Source organism: Daphnia magna, unplaced genomic scaffold (assembly GCF_020631705.1).
Source record: "Daphnia magna isolate NIES unplaced genomic scaffold, ASM2063170v1.1 Dm_contigs218, whole genome shotgun sequence".
NCBI lineage: Eukaryota > Metazoa > Arthropoda > Branchiopoda > Diplostraca > Daphniidae > Daphnia > Daphnia magna.
The window spans coordinates 99311-105310 of NW_025533185.1; the positions used below are offsets into that span (position 1 = coordinate 99311).

At 43.6% G+C, this 6000-nt stretch overlaps 1 non-coding gene across 1 annotated transcript; it reads right to left on the minus strand.

Moving 5' to 3' along the window:
* Nucleotides 1-4277: 4277 nt before the first annotated feature.
* Trnas-gcu lies at nucleotides 4278-4359 on the minus strand. Its single transcript has one exon. It is a non-coding gene; the product is annotated as a tRNA-Ser (tRNA).
* Between the last annotated feature and the right edge of the window lie 1641 nt (nucleotides 4360-6000).

Sequence of the window (6000 nt, forward strand, 5' to 3'; positions counted from 1 at the left end):
CATGATGTCATCTGCAAATAGCATCGTTCTAATATTGGGCCGGTGGCTGGGGAAGTCCGACAGCATTATATTAAATAGGATCGGGCTTAACGCTGCTCCCTGGGGGACTTCATTCTCCACTTCCTTTGCTGTTGAGAGTTGGTTGCCGATCCTTACGCTCAAAGTTCGGTCCGTAAGGAAGTTTTTTGTCCAGGTGAGTATATGCTCTGTGATTCCCAACTCGGCCATTTTGTATAGTAGGCCCTGTGTCCATACCGAGTCGTATGCCTTTGAGATGTCCAAGTAGACGGCCACAGTGGAGCACTTTTTGCTGAAGCTCGATTTGATGGCCGATTCTAGTCTTATAATGTGGTCCATAGTGCTGCACCCGCGTCTGAAGCCTGCTTGATCTATGTTTATTTTGGATTTGGTTTCTAGAAACCAGTGTAGTCGGCTTGCAATCAGCCTTTCCATGGCTTTGCTTAGGCAGGAAGTAAGCGCTACCTACTAGGAGGGGAATTATTATCGATTTCTTCCATATGGATGGGATGAACGCGTTCTTGAATGATACATTCATTAGGTTCTATAGTGATTTTTTGTTTGCAGATGACAGGTTCCTAAGCATCTGATTGTTTACCAGGTCCTTTCCGATGCATTGCTTTTTTATTTTGGTAAGCACTTTTCTATTTCCTCTATTGTTATTTGGTCATTGAGTGTTTTTTGCATGTCTAGCCGGGATGGCCTAAGTATTATCTCTTGATATGTGGTGTTGTTTTGGGATGCCAGTCGGATGAGCGGAGCTGAAATGGTTTACGAATACCTCGGCTGTTTCGCTGGGGTCGTTGGTGGCCATACGATTGTTGTTGATTGGTCGGCCATCTGGTGTAGGATCTGTTCCTTTGCCTGTCATGCTTCTCACGAATGACCATATTTTGGTTTGGTCCTTCGGTCCTAGGTCTGAAATGAAGTTGGTCCAAGCTTGTCTCTTTGCTGCTAATATTCCTTTCTTTTTCTTTGCTTCCGTTTTAGTCCACTCCGACCTCGCTACAGTGGATAGGGGGAATTTTCTCCATGTCTTGTATGATTTCCTTGCATTTTTTACCAGGTTTGCACAGTCCTCGTTACACCACGGCCTTCTGGGTTCCTGATTGGTGGGGCCTTCTGATCTTGATTTTTTGAAATTCTCTAAATTTGCTCTCTCCAATGCGTCTGAGAATATTTGCATCGCCATTTCCGGGTTCATGGTGTGCGCGAAGTTTTTGCTTTCCAGGTAAGATTCTATGCATTGGTTCTATGTTCCCCATTTCTTTTCATTGAGGATCCATGTGGATGGACGGCCGCTTATCTTGTTTGGAGTTGCGTTGAGAGTGGTGATTAACGGGAAGTGGTCGCCACCAAGGGTGGGGCCTTTTCTTACGGTTGTTGTGGCTGCTAGTCTTGGTGATACGAACGCAAGGTCTATTGTTGATTGTTTGCCTGTCGACGGGTCTACTCGTGTTCTTAATTCCTTAGGTGTAATTAGGCATGCATTTTGTACATGGATAAGGGCTTCGTAAATCGAGCGCCCAACCTTGTTTGGTCTTACGTCTGTTTCCCATGTAGCGTGGTGGCCATTGAAGTCTCCAGCTGTAATGAAATCATTGTTGTGGTTTATTAGGTGCGCCACTTCTTCTGTGTCGCAGTCTCCCTTTGGAACCTACACTGATATGAAGGTAATTGGTACAGAATTTGTAAACATAATCTTCACCCCTATTGCTTCAATGGCGGTGGATTTCCTGACTTCTAGGAGTGCAAATTGCAGTGCCTTGTGAACTAAAATCGCCACTCCTCCTCCCATTTTGTTGGGGCGGTTCTTCTTGAGTATATGGTACGATTTAAATTTAACATTATAGGTGTTGGCCCTGTGGGTTTTACTGAGCGATATAATTTCAGGGTTGGTGATGGACAAAAAATCGCGAAGTTCTTCTAACTTAGATTTTGTAAGTCCTCTAGCATTCCATTGGACGCATTTGAATTCGTTCGTGGATCGGTGATGTTGTGGTCTAATCATCGTGTGGCGAATTTAGTTCCATTTTGTCTCAATTAAAGTTGAAAATGGGGCTGGTTGACCTATGGGGTAGCCAAGGTGAACCCCCTATCCCTAGCGCATTGGCCGTTCTCAACTGCTGGGAATGGTGCGGAGGTCTATATTGTGTATTTATTTGTTGTCCGCTGCTTGTGATTAGGCTGGTTAGGATTCCTTCCAATTTGTCGAAGCCAGCCGTTTGTTTGTTAGTCACCCCTACTTGTTGTTTTTCGACATGTCGAACCTCGTGTCAAAGTTGTCGATTTTTTCATTTGTTGCTGCCAAGTCCCCTGCAAGGTCATTTATTTTGTCATTTATTCTAGGAAAGGTCTTTTCTGTCATGACTTTTATTTCTTCCTACAGGGCTTTTAGTTGCTCCTTTAGTTGTACCATTTCTAGTTATTGGCTGGAGTTTACTGAGTCTTGAGTTGGCGAAACGGCCATTGTTTTTCTAGCTGGCCCATACGTCCTGTTTACTTGCCTGGCTCTGGCTTCTTCTATTGGGATGCCTTCTAGGTATGCCATCTTGATTATTCTTTTCATCTCTCTGTATGACGGACATTCATTGTCGCTTGTTTCATGTGAGTCGTTGTTGCAGTTTATACAGTGTGTTGAGCAGTCCTGGTTTTGTGGGTGTGGTTTGCTGCACTTCTTGCACGATTCTAGGTTAGCATTGCAGCTTGCAGTTGTGTGACCTAGTCTTCCACATTTATGGCAGTGGTATAGATTCGCGATTGACATTTGAACTCTAAAGCTCATGAATGGTAGTGTGACTCTGTCTGGGATAGTGGCGATGAACGTGAAGACTACTGTTTCCGACTGCATTTCCGGTTTGTTCCTTATTGGTAGACTTTTCACCTTAATGACCCCCTGATCTTTTAGGGCCTCTAGGATTTCCTCTTCCTTATCACCTACTGGAACGCCGAATATCACTCCATTTTTGTTCATTAAAGAGCTATTAGGGAGCGAGCAAGTTACGGGGCGGCCTGATAGGTTTTGTAGATTTAAAAGTCTGGTTTGTTAGGCTTGGTCGTACGGAGATACCGATAGGTCTCCGCCTCTTAAGACTAACGCATCTCTGGGGTTCCCGGCTGCTTCAAAGATAGTTTGGCGAAGGGTTTCTCGTTCCATTATGGAGATGTTTTTAAAGCTGTGTCCGCCATTATTGAATTTCATATTTACGTTTGTTACTCGCAGTTCTGGGTGCCGTTGTCTTTTCGTGGGGGGAGTGGGATTTTGGGCCATATTTCTTTGTCTTGGGGGGCGGATTTTACGACTATTTGGGTACCTTGTCGCTTGCTGAGCGCGCCTTTTCCGGCAACAAAGGAGGACGGGTACCAACGATTGATTTTACTTGCTAATTCCTTCAGGGAGAACACTTTTTACGTCTAGACACTACGAAGGTTTTGGTCGAGCTAAAAAAAAAAATCTTCATTGCTTTGATTAAAAATAACGGACATCGTAGCAAACCAGCAAAGATGAAAACACCGTTTGCCATTCTACCGGTCGAATGTCAAGTGCACTAGTGGCTTGGTTTCTGAGTCCTTCACAAGATGGCCTAACACGGCAGAACACCACCTACCTAACAGGTTTCGTTCAGGGAACACGCACAGCGTTTAAGCCGTGTTAACAAAACAATTGGACATCAAATACTGAAATAATATTATTCATTTATTTATTTCACATGAACTATGGGAGTTTCTACTCTTGGTACAGATCACCAGATTTTAGTTGCGCTTGCTGACAAATTAAGTTGTTTATTCATTTAGGTAGTAAAGAGTTCACGGTATCATAGGATTGTTTATCCATCGAATGTGTTGATTATACAAACATACTTCGATAGCGCAGTAGGCAGCGCGCCAGTCTCATAATTTCGTGGTCGTGAGTTCGAACCTCACTCGGTGAAGTATTAGGTAAACTAACTAAGATTTTCCCAGTATAAGTCAATCTCTGTAAGAGCTGGTTGGTTTCTAAATGCTGCATGTAAAACAAGAAATCCCACAGTACGATAATACAGGTTCTACCGAGATTTGAACTCAGATTGTCAGAGTCGGAGTTTGAATTGCTTGTTCCACCATAGAACCACTGCTAACGTATGATCAAACACCATAAAATTACTTATAACAAATGATGCTTTCTTAATTTAATGCAGCAATCAATGTTATCTGAAGGATGTACATTTTACTATGACAAACATCTTTGGCATTGAAATTGACCTCTAGTTTAAGTTTCCCGACGAAGATGGGATTCGAACCCACGCGTGCAATGCACAATGGATTAGCAGTCCATCACCTTAACCACTCGGTCACCTCGTCTGGTTACTTCCACCACGTTGAGGTCTTGAGCCCTAATGCGTTAGCGGATGATTTCAATAACATACAAATTTAACGAAAACACCGATATTGAGAACTCGCTGGAAAGAAAACTATTCAAATTACGCCCGATGAGGGACTTGAACCCTTGACCTCAAAAATAAGAGTCCCACGCTCTACCAACTGAGCTAACCGGGCTATGTAATAAATGCATATGTTATTTAATACATTAACATCACGTAGTTTCTTTGATCTTGCGACGACAAATTATGAAACCCACATATTTTCATATAAGTCTTACATTACCTTGATCCAAAATCACGGTATCCATGTCTCGAAAAATGAAGAAGCCGACCAATTTTCAAAATTTTTTTATCTTGGTCCAAAATAAGGGTGTTCATGTCACGCAAAATGAGGAAACTGTAACGCACCTGACGTGCTTGCAGGCGCGTTGCAGAGAAAGATAAGAGAATTTACTTGGGGGGAATTTAAGCACACTGTATTTCTGTGAGAAAAACGGGGGGACAAAACTTAGAGGACAAACGTAAGGACGAACTTTCTTTAAGACGGAGCAGGGAAAATCAAAACGTAAAAATTGAATGGACTGACGAGGTAACTTGGTTACAAAAAAGACAAGACTGCCAAAAACAAATCGAGAACACCCGACGACGACTTAGAAGACCCTTGCCTCCCACAGCCCGGCCCCATGAGGGCAGCACCGTAGGTGACAGTGGGCCCACCTGTCTAAAGGTAAAGAAAAAAAAAGAAAAAACGACCACGAAAAATAGAAAAAAAAACCGGGGGACAAAACTTAGAGGACAAACGTAAGGACGAACTTTCTTTAAGACGGAGCAGGGAAAATCAAAACGTAAAAATTGAATGGACTGACGAGGTAACTTGGTTACAAAAAAGACAAGACTGCCAAAAACAAATCGAGAACACCCGACGACGACTTAGAAGACCCTTGCCTCCCACAGCCCGGCCCCATGAGGGCAGCACCGTAGGTGACAGTGGGCCCACCTGTCTAAAGGTAAGGAAAAAAAAAAGAAAAAACGACCACGAAAAATAGAAAAAATAAAAAGGGAGGGAATCTTCTTCCGGCCGCCGCGCCAACGTTCACGTGTCTTACTGGGGCAGCAACTCTCGGTAAGTCTCATGTGGGCCGCACAGCAGCTGGTGATGTTTCCATGAGTTGCAAATCACACAACACCGGAGATGCTTGCAGTCTCTTAACTTGGAATGGCCGGCTACCGCCACCGGCAGAAAACAGCCGTAACACCTTCAGCCGCTCTGCATTTGAGAGACCCATGAATTCTCTACATTCCGATGCAAAAATACCGCAACTGGATGATCCAAATTTACCAAAATCGTGAGACAGGAAACACTTCACCGATGGGGTGAACCTGGGTACCACGATCGGTGGTAAATCCATGTTGGTAGGCTGTGCGACGGGAATTCCATTTTCATTTTTTTTCTTTTCACATAAGAGAGACCCCACAAACTTATGCAATAAGGTTTGTCTTTCATTCGAATAGTGTACGTGTACGTTGACGAGATCTCGACCCACGTTATCGATTTCTTCGTCAAGACTCACTATCATCTTCTGATGGCGGTACACTTGTTTTACGGCCTCTTCCCTTGCCA